Source organism: Pollicipes pollicipes, unplaced genomic scaffold, assembly GCF_011947565.3.
Source record: "Pollicipes pollicipes isolate AB1234 unplaced genomic scaffold, Ppol_2.1 Scaffold_4295;HRSCAF=5057_pilon_pilon_pilon, whole genome shotgun sequence".
NCBI classification, from domain to species: Eukaryota; Metazoa; Arthropoda; class Thecostraca; order Pollicipedomorpha; family Pollicipedidae; genus Pollicipes; species Pollicipes pollicipes.
In genome coordinates this window covers 4,541,752-4,555,973 of record NW_023596461.1, presented here as the reverse complement: position 1 = coordinate 4,555,973, position 14,222 = coordinate 4,541,752, and the positions used below count along the sequence as shown (strand labels likewise).

The following is a 14,222-nucleotide window of genomic DNA, read 5'->3' as shown; positions in this document are numbered from 1 at the left end:
GTGGCTCTTTTTGAGGCACACTAGCTTTGGGAAATGGATTATTTGAAACTGGAGTGTAGTCACACACGGTAGATGGTGACGCACTGGTTCAAACTTCAAATGATGCGCTTCTGTGTGACAGGCCCCACATCCCGCTAAGCCAATGACAAACGGTCTGTTATTTGCACCAGTAGATGTGCCATGGCGGTAGCCATGACGATGGTGGTCGCAACAGCAAGAAAGAATCGTAATGCTGTTGCAGAGCGTTGACAACGTAGTGTGAACCTGAAAATAATTACAGTTTATGGTCTTATGTTTGATATATACAGTTTATGGTATATCTTGATGGTGTTACAGTGGCCCTATCAAGTGCTATTATTACACGTAATTGGCCCTGAGATATCATTAGATAACGTTTCTGAAATATGCCCAAAGGTGAGACACTGAACAAATAGCGATACGGCTCAATGTGCCCAGAATTGAACAAGAAACTCGTCTGTTTAAGATTTATGCTGCTACATAGTGTGGTTTCGTACAGATTGTTATGCAACGCTGAATTACTATCATTTTGTCAGGACAAAATGACTTTTGACGAACATGACGACGTTCATTATAAACCTAGTAACATGAACCTTATTGCAGCTCACATAATCTCGTTGAGAAGATAATGACCTTTGAAAACCTGAAAACAGTGCGGGGGTCATATCGACTTTCCTCCCCAACAGTTCACGCTATGATAGAGGGCGCACCAGGATGAGGAAAAAGAAACAGCTCACGCCACGAAGAGCTTCCCATTTTGGCCTATCCAGTTCTGATAGGCAGACACCTAAATAATCTGTATTGAATGAGTAACAGCCAAACGTTGGCTTTGCATTGAAGTGTAGGTTACGTTGGCTGAGTGGGAATAAAAGATCCATTCATCACAAAATATGCATTATTGCAGGCGAGAATTGAGTCAACTGAACTATCAACACTGAAGTTAATCAAGGCGAATGCACGAATGTTAAGTTCGCAAGTTCACTTGTAATGAGCCGCGACTGAGCCTTTGCATGGCGCGCCATGAGCCAATTGTGTCGTGCGCTCGTGTGTGCCATGCTTTTTATTTTGCGATGCATGCTATGTGGTGTAACTGGCTTATATACATTATGTGTTGATTGTTACGCGCGTCGTTATCGCCTCGATATGTGCAGCAAAAAGTGCGCGGAATCAGTTCATGGCCATGCCACTTCCCGCGCCGGGCTGCAGGGGGTCGTAGTAGGAGGACTCCGGGGCCTTGCGTTGATCGCGTTTGCAGATCCAGATGAGCCCCGCGATCAGGACCAGTCCAACGATAACGCCGATCAAAATCAATACCTGGCGGCATCGGACGCGTTAAAATCACAGTTCAGATCACCGGCGATAAGTGGGAACAGGGTGGTGCTTCGGTTACTCAGTTCGCTTCACCGGTAAGCTATTTGAACGAATCACATTGACAATGTATGAATTGCAGAGGCGTGGGAGCAAGGGGGTGGGATTTCTGGAAACTGACCAGGTCATTAGCGTGTGAACGCCAGACCTTAAATGGTTTATAATGGTCAGACCTCCGTTACTGTAAATGTACCTGTGAATGCAACATATCTGTTCCCATTTGCAATCTGCTGGGCACATGAGGCGTCAAATAGACATAACAAAGCATTAGCCTGATGTTCGAGAGCTTTCATGCTGAAGAACAATGCCACATATCATGTGGCCAGTGAGTTTCATTGCACGTTGGCTGTGAAATGAGTTAAGTTTATGAAATTTAGCTCAATCTCACCTCGGTCACCACCTTGTTTGTCGCCCCTGATGCTGATGATGTTGTATTGGACTCGAGATTCATTTTCTTGCTTAATGCTTGGGCATCCGCCAGTGTGATGTTGTGAGAGCCAGAACTAGTCAGATTGTTGTAATCTTCCCTAGAAGCTTGTACCTGACTCAGCAGTTCATCCATCGCAACTTTGTACTGATCAATGGAAGCCACAGGAAGTGGAATGATGTCGTAGACCACACGGACTCCAATCCCGAGTAAGTTGATTTTGAGCATGTAATACTTCTGTTCAGCGGTGAGGTAATGTCTCACATCATAAGGGGTTGTCTTAGTTTTTCCCTCCTCTTCGGTAGCGTTTTTTGTTTTTGTTTTATTTGAAAGGAGTTCCTCCAACTCCTTCCGTGAGATTCCATCTCCATCGCCCTTCGTTCCATGTTCTGTCGGAGGTTTTTTATTTTCAGCTGGGTTAAGTATCTCTGTCTGATTTTCGGATACTTTTTTTAAGCCTTTACCTTCTAACTTGCTAGAGCTCGATACTCCCTCCTTTGCTTTTGAGAGCTGTTCATGGGAGCTGCCAAGCTTGCTTTTGACTTGGCTCTTCTCTGTGGCTGTTGAAGAACTCAAAATAAGGTGACATAGAAATAGACAAACGCTGAAAATTTTCATACCGATGGCTTGTTATATGCTCTTTAAAAAACAATGGATAAAAATATGGGATATTCGTTTAGCCAGACTGAAACAATAATTTATGTTGGAACGATTTACCCTCTGGATGTCATGAGACAGAAAGCTCGTTTTGTTTCTTTCCGCGAGAATTCATTCACGTTCCATCAAACTTGGAACACTTCGCATTAGACGACTACATATGTGACTTTGTTAAGGACATGTTAGGGATAAAACTTTACCAGCGCTTGAAAGCGAGGAATTTCTTAAATATCGTATCAATGGATATGGATGAACCTGGTTCTCGATAGAAATTAAAAAAACAATTAAAATATAATTGTGTACCTGCCGTCATTTCAATTTGCCTGCACCCGGCCGGGGGTTTGAGACAGCCGCGCCCGGCCCGGGGAAGATGACTTCCCCCTGAAATCTCCAATCTTAAAATGCCTCACGAGGAAAACAAAGATACTGTTGTGAAAGTCTCGCCAATTGATGAAGAATGCACATCAAAATTTTGACCTTAGACAAATGTGAGGTCGCCACGTCACACACGAGTGACGAAAGGAAAGAAACGGTCGCTCTGGTAGCTACAGTTAAGACATGTGCTAATACGTGAAGACGGATATTAAGGGCACAAAAGGAAGCGTTAAGACTGTGGAGAGTCCATTCCAACCATCTTTGCTCCCCACAAGATCAGGTCAGATCAGTTCACAATTCAGAACTGGTCTACCAGTGGCCCACAAGATCGATACTTTTGGATTTCTTTCACAATGTGCTTGTGGCTAAGTTTATTTTGTTAGGTAGATAAAAGTATTCCAGGTACAATGATACCATTTTAGGATAACTTAGAGGTCTGCTGAGGTAACGTAGGTTAAATTCATTAACTATCAAAATATAAAAATATGGTGCTGACAAAGCTTAAGTGGCCAGTACAATGTTTTTCTGTGGTCAGAAACAGCGCTTTGTACATCTACAAGAACTCCATACCGCATGGCTCTTGTGTACATTACACGTGGTCTTTTCGACGCTTGCCAATGTTTTGGAAACAAAATGAGAACAAGCACGTTGGTGCATAAGATTATACGCCATCAGCTTCACAAACACGATATTGCAATGGTTACATGCGTCGTCCTCGCTCATCTAGACTTTTTGTTTATGACAACAGAAGTCATCAACCTTAGATGAGCTCATGTTACCTCACGTGACCTATTGCGACCTCAATATAGGCTAGCGTGATCTCATAGCATGACTGCTGTGGAAAATTCGAATTCTGCAATGACCTCCAAAAAAATCGCACAACAACCTGCTAATACAACCTATTTTGCCCTAATAATGTTTTTTGCAGAAGACATCTGGAGAGCTGATTAGGACCTAGGCCAACATCATGTCTTCTCTGGTCATATAATGGTTTTGCGTGTGAGTTAGTACTCTTTTCTTCGCATACAAACACCAAAATTACACAAATATGTGTACAAATTTGGATTATTTACGAAAAGTGGCAAAAGTTTGCCCCATTACAAGTCACTGATCTGGCCTTGTTTGAAAAAAATATAAAATTATCTAGCTGTAGTTATTGTCATCTTCTATTATTATAGTGAGTTTGAGCAATGGCAGGTGCCGCACAAAAGGTCATACGCGGTTAATTTTTTTTTTAGAAGTTGACGTCTTCGACCCACTCTAGGTCACTGGCCTTGGCAGATGAGACCTTCAACTCTGCACAAGAAATGCCAAATTGATCCATAAACATGTCTTAAGAAGTTTGGTATCGCTGCAAGTGTTTGCTGTTTAGCTGTGCCCGAAAAACCGTGTGGGGAAGTCATTTCCCCTGACCCGGCGTGGGTTAAGCGTTGTAGAAGGTAAGATCAAATCTAAGTTAATCAAAATTCGCGACGGCAATACAATTTCCGCACTTAGTTCTGTGCACATATATTTGGATCCACAAAAATTTCAGAATCATTCAAGTATTCAAAATTTCTGTTTTAAACTTTTCGCGAAAAGTTCCAGGCAAGCTAAGTAGACTGTGACGCCTAAAATACTTGCTTTTCTAAACGCTTTTAGAATTGGTCATTTTCGTGAAACTTCATATGGAAAAACAACCAGTGAATAAGCTTAACTATAAGCAAAAGCTTAGTCTGCACCAGCCCTTCAGAGGTTCTTCCATATTCATGCAATACCAATATACATATTATCTGCGAAAGCTACTATTTTAAAGAAAGTGAGCATGTTTCGAAAGAGATAAGATAGTGCTGTAAACCTTATTTCTCGTAGAATAAACATGAAAAAGGAGATGTAGATGCATTGATATTTCGGCTGTATGTCTCTATCGAGACAAGTATCAGTAGTCATTTAAATGTCAACAATAAAATCAACTATATCCGTTGATACGATAATTTAGAAATCCCTCGTTTTCAAGAGCAGATGCAGATACATCCCGAGTGCCCTGATGATGATGCCCTGATGAAATGTTTCGATAGAGGCATACAGCTAAAATATCACTACATCTATCTCCCCTTTCTCCTGGTCATTCCATGAGGAATAATGCTAGCATTGCTACCTAATCCATATGTTTAATGTTCTTCGTAAGTGCACTTAACTTATGTATTTACATATCGGTATATTTCGCTAATGCACCGAGCGATGCGGTGTTAAGAGTGAAGGACAGTAGATGTGAGGATATTCTCAACATTCAGTGGTACACATGAGCTGCAGATGATTATCTCACATGTCATCCCGAGCCATATAATTCGATGATGAACATGTTGATAACCAGCTCCTAATACATGTATGCGCATGTATTGGGAGCTCCCAATACATGTACCTTGCATACGCACGTTTTCATAATGTTCGGCATGATTGGCCGTTTTACGTTAAATGCTAAGTCACAGAGGTTTTCTGGTAACTTTTGTTGGCAGGAAAAACCAGTGGAGTCATTGGATTTTATTAACAATACCGACTTTCATGCTGGCTGATGTTGCGGGCAAGCAGAAAAGTGAACTGGGGGCCTGATGTGTGGCTTGGAAACTTACGCCCAGCCGCAGAATTCGTTAAAGGGATTGTGTCGTGTTTTCGATTTTCCAAAGACACGCCTAAGGGGAGTTTTGCAACTGTCTATGGTTAATTCTGGCGCCTAGGTGTGCGTTTGGATCTAGCAACAGCTTTTATTTATGTATTTTTATCGATCGCATCGATGGCTGTGCGTGAACAAATGCAATGCTAAAAAATGAGCCAATTAGCAGACAGGAAAGGACGAACGCACTGGCTTACATGTGGCGACTAACTGCGCGCTAGTGACATGGCCATTGCCTTCGTTGCTACGGTCATAGCCGCTGCCAAAACAACGTAAACATTCGGATTTTCCTTGAGCTGATTGACGCGACACAATCTAGTGCCTCATCTCAGTGCAAAGAAGGCCAACGTGAATTAATCGCGGTGCGTATCAATTGACCGGCCTTACTAAACGTCCAAGCCGGTACACCCTAGCTCTCAGCTGAATGTAAACAAAAAAAGACATCAACGTAATGGCCGCCGCCATCGCTGCTTTCGTAAGCTGCTGTCAGCGCTGACAAGCGACAGTCTCGAAGTCATTGGCGAGAGCTAGCGATACCTTCTCAATGACGTCGATGTGTTCAGTAGCGAATATTGTTTTGGAGGCTACCCGATAACTTCGTTCTTTAATACAAGCCGAAGAAAGTTTGGGAGCTGTAGCAATGTCTTGTCAGTGGAGGCGAATTGCTAGAAACCAATGACACCAAGACATTTTAATTGAAATTCCCTGCCATTCCACGTGCCTAGTTAAAAATCCCAACTTGACTAGACACACCTTTTAATTGTAACGCACGTGCATCCTTAAAATCAAGGCTGGAAATCTCGTCTGAGTCGAGACTCTATAACAACTCAGTTATACTCAGGTTAATGAGTATAACTGAGTTGAGATGTTATAGGGTTCGACATAACTGAGCATCTGAGTTATAAGTCTCTTGAATTACTCAGGCATCAGTGAAGTCTTGCGGGTTACTGGGAAACAAAGCTTTAATATGCAGCGAGGTGACAGATTGTTTTACAGATATTGACCCACGTTTCTAGCAAACTTAGCTCAGATTTAGGTCAAACAATTCAAAGGTGAGTCGCAGCAGCCTTCTGTTGTTTTTTTCCGGCGTTTGGGACAATCATGAAACATGGTGAGAGACTGCATTCTGGCCGCCAGACTCAACACCATGTGTAAGTATGTGCGTGAGTCTGACTAGAGTTGGACAGTCACCATGCCGCGTGAGCACATACATACATTGATCATCGTCCGTATAGCATATTTCCCGTAACTGTCACCAACTTGATGCAATGTACTTGGATGCAGACTTGGACGGACTGAAGTGACAGTGCCAGTACTGATGGCACGTCGCAATTGTTCCAATCCGGCCAGCCTGTGTGGTATAAGAGCGTCTCCTGCAGATCAGCAACATTTTAGTCAACATTCAGACCACCGCACTGGCTGCCAAACCATAGTGACCGGGGCACAGAAGCTTACTGATAAGTGTGACGATTAGTGAGAGTGGTGAAAGTGACAGCTTTGGTTTGCATGTACACAACCGGAGCAAGCAATAGGATGTGTGTTATGCCCGGAAACAAAATACTTACGGGTCCAGGCATGTAAATTTCATGCCTACTTGGCTGCTATAGATTTCAGACCTCCCCTTAAAAGGGCAAATTTACAGAAATATAGTACATTCTGCGGTTTGCTTATTGCATTTCATTCAAGTCATACGCCGCAGCCAGAACACTCAAAAATTAAAATTACAAGAGCGGTTGTCCAGGCGTCTTTCTCATGTTTACATATGAGGCTCAGAAGGTCACTGTTTAAAATGCGAATTCAGTTTACGTAGGCTTGAATTGGGCTGTATAAAGTATGTTTAGCCATCTCGGCCCGGAAATCGTTGCGTTGGTAGGCAAAACTGTAGTCTTAAGCAGCTGATTTCAATGGCGATTGCAGAAAGAAAGCCTAAACCATAACTACTGCACCCAATTCACCAGTCAGCCGGGCGATTTCTTTACGTGCTGCAGATTAAAGAATGTATAAGGGCCCACGGGAAATGCCGCAATGGTCCAATGCGGCGAATTACGGTGTTTGTCGCGGTGGAAGCCATCCGTCCGGCCACGAACGTTGTTATGAAAGAGACTTGACTGAGCAAAGAGGCTCGCACAGCGTTTTCCAAATGTCCATTGCTTTCGCCCAAGGCCGGATAAGACAGGTTGGGCCGTCCGGTGATGTTAACGACTTACCCGCTCAACGCTAGCGTAACGTCACTGGAGCCTTCCGCCAGAGGGCGCTGTATGCAGCCCCGCGCTGCGCATCATATGCCGACCGGAATCATTGCGCTTCTGATGGTTGCAGTCGTGTTGCATTCAGATTCGGGGGTGGATACCTTCGTTTTCCTTGATTCATGCCAACAGATATGCTATGTTATCAAACATGAGCTCGGTGAGGAATGGGGAAACCTGACTTAAGCTGCATCGTCCGCACAAAGTCAGACCTGTAAGCCATGTTGCCAACGCAGCAGGTCAGGCCCAAGCGGTCAGATTCACCACTCTGGCCGTAGCGTCGCGGTGGTCGGCGCGCTGCTTCCCGAGCAGGCCCCAGGCGCACCGTCGAGTGACGGCCTCTGCTGCGACCTCAGCAGCCTCCATACAGAGCCCGGACCACGCGTCCAGAGGGTGGCCGCTGACGCTCCAGCGGGTCACACAGACGTGGATCGGTTCATGCCTCCTAAAGCGACCGGCGAGCCGCCCCTCTGGCATGAACTTAGAACAGCGGGAGTTGAGACAGCTGGGTCTTGGTTCTCCTTACATGATATGCTCCTGAAACAGCTCCATCGCCATCATCGAGTTTTGACTCCCGAAGCAGCATGGGCGAGAAACGCTGCATGACTTGGGTCTCCACCCATTCGCGCGGTTTAGGGGAGGAGGCACCGCGCGGGCGGGAGATGCCTACACCGGGCAGCCCAAGGGGACCTGGCTGGAGGGTGGTCAGTCCTCACGCCAAGCATCCCAGAGGGTGACACCATCCCCGTGCCTAGCACCGCTAAAACGGCATGCATGACTTTCCACGCCCTCATGCGAGATATCCGCGCATCTGTACTCGTGTCACAAAAAGACTGTGTGTAAACTCTCTGGCACTTAACACTCACGTTCAGCGGCACCAACGAAACTTAATCGGCCCCCGCGCTAGTGGGCTGATGTGGATTGCAGGAGCGTTGGATGAGTAACGGCTGGGTCCCCAGCATTCCCGTCTCGCCGGCGCGACTTGGGCTGTCAACGGCGTCACGCCCGTCCGGTGCTGCTTTAGAGCGCCAATATCACAACAAACACCTAACGAGCGCGAAGGTAGCGGCAGTACACTGTGCATCAGCGCGACCACGCCCACGACCACCAGCGCCGTGTGTGGCATGGCGCGATCTAAGCTGTGCGATGCTGGCGCGCCATCGCCGGACGCACCCAGCGCAATCAGAGGCTCGCGCCAGCGGTGGACGGCAGCGGCAGCGATAATGTTTCCGTGAGTTGTTCGGGCGGAGTCACCCATCGTTCCACACTAAAGGTGCAGCATTCGGCTGAGGGTGCAGTCACTTGAGCCCATTGGCTCACCCGAAACCCGCTCTATCGAGTTTTCCTGCATCGGACAGCTTCCGCTACCGCCCGTGCACCAGCTGCAGCCGTCTGAGGTCAAAGTCCAGCGCCCAACATCGTCAGCAATGAAGCAGTCGTATGGTTGACGAATGAATGACTCCAGGCAAACTCGGCCAAGTCAGCGGTACGCCACGCCCGGCCGCCAGCCGAGAATCGCGCTCCAAACTGAGGACGCAGTGCAGGCTGGATCAGCAGCCACTCAAGCCCGTCGGCGTATCGGAGTCCCGTCCGCTCCAGAGCCCGCCGGCGTATCGGAATCCTGTCTGCTCCAGAGCCCGCCGGCGTATCGGAGTCCCGTCCGCTCCAGAGCCCGCCGCCGTATCGGAGTCCCGTCCGCTCCAGAGCCCGCCGCCGTATCGGAGTCCCGTCCGCTCCAGAGCCCGCCGCCGTATCGGAGTCCCGTCCACTCCAGATCCCACCGCCGTATCGGAGTCCCGTCCGGTCTAACTCGCCGCCGTATCGGAGTCCCGTCCGCTCCAGAGCCCGCCGCCGTATCCAGCTCGCTTCCGTATCGGAGTCCCGGCCGCTCCAGCTCGCCTGAATGGAACAACGCCCCCGTTTGGGTGCATCGCGTCGCAAGCGCACCAGGCACGGCCGTCGGAGCCACAGATCCCCGCCCAAGGGCCAGATATCACCTTCAATTAGCTTAAAGAGTCATATTCGGTCTACGTGCATCACCATCAAACATATTTGGGCAGCTTCCGCATGGTGTTTCAAAATTCGCGATGCCTAGATTTTCACGATGCAATGGAGAGCAGCTATAAAACATTAACTGTGGTGGTGGTGTGCGGCCCAGTGCCCAGCGGTTCATGGTGGCAATGGCCTGCAGATACGCGTACTCTTGGGCACTGCTGCTGAAGCCTACCGTTACCATGCACCCAAACCGTCAGGAGTAGCAGCAAAAAACACCAGCAAAGTTCAGTTCTTAACCAAGTTGTTCCACAGTGCGCAGGTTGGAAAATCTGAAGGCCCTGAACTCAATGGTTGCCACATGCCCCTACATCTAACCAATGAATATGGAATGAACATGTCACTAATTGACTGATATATGTCCTCCAGGCTCACATAGCACTGGACATCAAATAAAACATCTTTTCTCACGCCTTACAGCATCACCCTATGAGGTACACTAAGGAAAATATTGGACACAGGGATTTCCTTACATCAATCAGATTCAGGAATTGACAATGAAATTGCTTTCTAAAGCGATAACCAAGCATGTAGTTATCTGGCACATTTATGGATGTCTAACACATGGTTGACATTAATGAACAATTAAGAGCACATGCCAATAGCCAACAATGAATTTGGTGTGGATTATCGATGCCTAAGGTAAAGATCCTTCTAGCCCAAAATGCTTCGGTCAATATAATTTCAATGTAGATTAAACTTGCCCTGAAGTTGTGTTGAACGACATGCCTCACGGAAACACTGTAATCGTTATGTACTCTGTAATCTGCAGAGAATAAATGAGTATAAGAGCGCGCCCGATGCAGAAACAGGGGTTAAGTGAGACCATGACACCCCTCATTTCAAGAATGCTTGGCATTCGGTAGGTATGCATACGGGGGCGTAGTTTCACAAAATTAGTTGGCGAGCTGAAGACCGAAAAATGATGAAACCTGGCCTCAAAATTGCGCCAGCAAACAGGCTTCTCCTGGCTTAACCGACTTTCTTCTCAAAGCTGGGCTATGGTACCTGAGTTGGGGGGGGGAAGTGGCGGACGGGACCCCACTAATTGAATAGGAAAGTGTTACCCTGCTACCATCTGACAATGTATGGCAAGAATCAAATACCGCATCCTCCTTTAACCTAGTTTGTACTGGCTCAGCTGCGGCATCTCGTGCTCTTGAAGCATCCGCGATATTGCAAAGCAGTAGAATCACAGAACGAAACGCTGCGAGCTTTCCTAACACTTAAAATAAGCTTTGAAACACTTTACTGCGCAAAACAAACACTGCGCTGATTGCGACATTTCTGCCGAGATGCGGCGACAAAACCGGCCGCGACCAGGCGATATCAGATCAAGGACCCAGTGACGTCACTGTCCTGTAACGAGCTGCCCGGCGTCCGACCAAAAGGAAACCCCATGTCGGCACCCCCTGCTTTCACTAGCACTGCTAGTGGTGCCCACAGCGGTGACTGAGCGCTACTGGATTATAAAACGTCAAAAACTTATTTACTTATCTCTTGTCTTGCTCGGCATTGGTGCACGTTAGGAATCGGATGACGTTACAGGTGATTGCTACCCCCAGCAGTTCATTTCAACGCAACGCAGAAATCCCTCCAGTTCGTTTGGAGAACAGGCCCCAGAGAAGAAAACAGCAACGTATTTTTCTGAATATAGTTGCATTAGTCATCCACCGGTCACCTTGTGTTATAAGAAAATGCCACCATGGTCCTTGATCTATTTTTCATGCGGAAGGGCTGGCTTTGCCCATTCGGTTCTTTTGTATCTTATCATCAAACCGTTCCAGCTAGAGCCTGGAATTTGGGCACTTCCTTGGCTATCGATTTCACGAGGTCCGGTACCTGTCGCCTTACATTAGCCGAGATAGCCCCAAGCTTGGTGTGAGATACGTCAGGTAAAAGGTCCTTCGTTCTGTCACTGAAAGCTGATGTTTCACTATCATCACGTATGTTTTGAACAAACACTTACCATATCCGCTAAAAACGTGGAATTTTCGGAGGCGGATGCCGAATATATGCAGGCAGGATAAATCCATCACCGATGTCTGACGTTGGTTTTGAGCTGAAAGTAATGTATGATTGTGCATGCGGTAGATGCTGGCACGGCTAGTGCAGCTCTGCAATCTTTTATGCAATAATCCATTCATCTCCAGGCGGAAGAATGACATGAGAAAGGTCAACGCAGGCACATGCGTTAGGAGAACGGTGGTTCATGTATGAAGCCGGGCTCTCTCGGATGGTTGGTTCATTAACGCCAAATGACTATGACATCCCCGAAGAGTTCAGATTTTACACACGCGTGTGTACATACTATGAATGTTTAAAATGTAGCAAAGGGGGAAGAATAGTAGCTTTGATGACTTGCGCCCATCGCAGTCGTCTTTCAAGCATACATTTTCCTGCCTTCCAAGCCCTTTGCATATCGCTGACTTCGCATGTCCTTCTTCCCTGACCTAGGGTATAGTCAGAGTTGAATGCGATTATCATGACATAGAAGAGAGGAACTGTAAACGTACCATTTCGTTTTATTCCATTGTATTGCATTGTAACGATCTGCCGCAAGTACCTCAGATTATCACGATGCTTAATTTGCCACTGATCCTAAAATCGCTTTTAAATTTGCGCCTGGAATCACCTTGGTGTGGACATAGAATTCCAAACAGTGGAAAATATTTGAAAGCGTTGTTTGGCTGATGTGACCAATTTGTTTGATATTTACGTCTGTTTTCTATCCGTCCACTTACATTGTAGTTAAAAGCAATGTAGAAAGCACTGCAAGATCCTGCGGAAGTTGTGACTACGGAATTCTGAATTCAGTGCTCTAGTTGGCTGTTCCCGAACCAATTGGACGTATGTACGCGCATACCATTTCAACCAAGATTGACTTCAGTATAATTTTCTTTCAATTAATTATCAAATGCTTGCATTGGTGTTCATTATTGAAAGCCCCTGCGCTGGTGTACCGAGCGATGAAAAGCAGCGTGAAAAGTGCAGCAGGACCTAGACACGGGCGGAGGAGATAGCAAGCCCCCTGAGAGTGTAACTAGTTTGGTGACTAATGATCAGCAATGATGCTGTCCGGAGCGTCTTTAATGACGGTCTTCAGGAACGTAAGCGTTGGCTAAATGCTTCCGATTGGACGTAATAACCTGCTGAACATCCGCGGCATACACTGCGGTCGGCGCGGTCAGTGACCAGCGCCAAGTACCGGTACCTATGATAGCTCACACAACTAGGCATTTTGTTGGATCCCGAATGCATCCCTGGACCCGGATCATCCAGATCGTGGCGCCTGGCACTCAGCTCTTCCGAGGTCCAAGGCGCATTGCAACATTTTGCCGAAAAAGCTTTTTGGATCCTGTATTTTTCTACCTGTTAGAGACATGTCTTCCGAAACACAAGATCACTGTCATAAATTTTGTGAAAAAGCTCTCAGGACTCAGGATTTATCTTAATTTTTACAGGATGTTTGATATAAACATCTCAACTATATACAGATTCCAGGACATTTTCCATTATTTTGAACCATCGGCAGGGAATGATGCTAGGAATTTGCTGTGAATTTGTTAAATGCCATGAATTTCCACAAGGACATTCTGGGGTCCGTAAATTTTTTGAAATTATGTCATGGAAACCCCCGTTATCTGGCGCTAGCTGTATTTTTGGGTACCAGTCGTTCCAGATGCAAGATTCAGTTGTTTGGGTTATCACATGTTAATTGGGATGCGGGATCTATCTGGATGCTCTGCACATGAGCCTGCCTTCCACCACCTGGTGAACGGACATGCCCGCATAAGTGATCCATCATTCCTGACGCGTCTCGGGGCTGCCATGCGGCAGTTTCTCTGGATTACATAATACGGAAGAGCGGTAGCGAGTACGGAGCCACAGCCGCTACCAGCTCGAAGGTCCGCAACCATCATGAGCACCCGCTGAAGCAGCTGATCCGCCAGTGCTGGGTGCGGGCTGTCGGCGTCGTAACCGAGCCCGGCCGGCCAGCGGGACCTCCATGGGCCGGTGCTGGCCGTCACGCCAACATACCGACAACGTCGTAACCGAGCCTCGTTTCCGGGGACGGGCCGCGCTGTGCAGACGGCGACAAAGGGTTAATGATGTCTCCTCTGATTAATGTCGGCCGGCCTTTGTTACGGCTAATGGCCCGGTCGGCCGGTATGCACCGCCGCCGCCGCCGCCGCCGCCGCCGCCGGAGGCGGACGCTATCCTGGCCGCCGCCGGCGGCGGCCGCCCGCCCCGTAGCGCCTGGGGAGGTGGAGCCCCGGACGGCAGCACGGCCGTCCCGGCGGGCGCGGCTCCGTGCCGACACGGCCCGCTGGGACACGCCACATCACTGATTGCCCGCTGCCATCGGGCGATGATTTAATGCGGCGGCGACGGCGCGACCAATCAGCGCCGCCGCCCGCCGCGGCGA

At 47.5% G+C, this 14,222-nt stretch overlaps 1 long non-coding RNA gene across 1 annotated transcript; it reads right to left on the bottom strand.

Annotated features, from left to right (window-relative positions):
- Positions 1 to 473: 473 nt before the first annotated feature.
- Positions 474 to 2,548, bottom strand: LOC119096200 (uncharacterized). Its single transcript, XR_005094031.1, has 2 exons — positions 1,775 to 2,548; positions 474 to 1,332 (listed from the first exon to the last, which is right to left on the bottom strand). It is a non-coding gene; the product is annotated as an uncharacterized LOC119096200 (long non-coding RNA).
- Between the last annotated feature and the right edge of the window lie 11,674 nt (positions 2,549 to 14,222).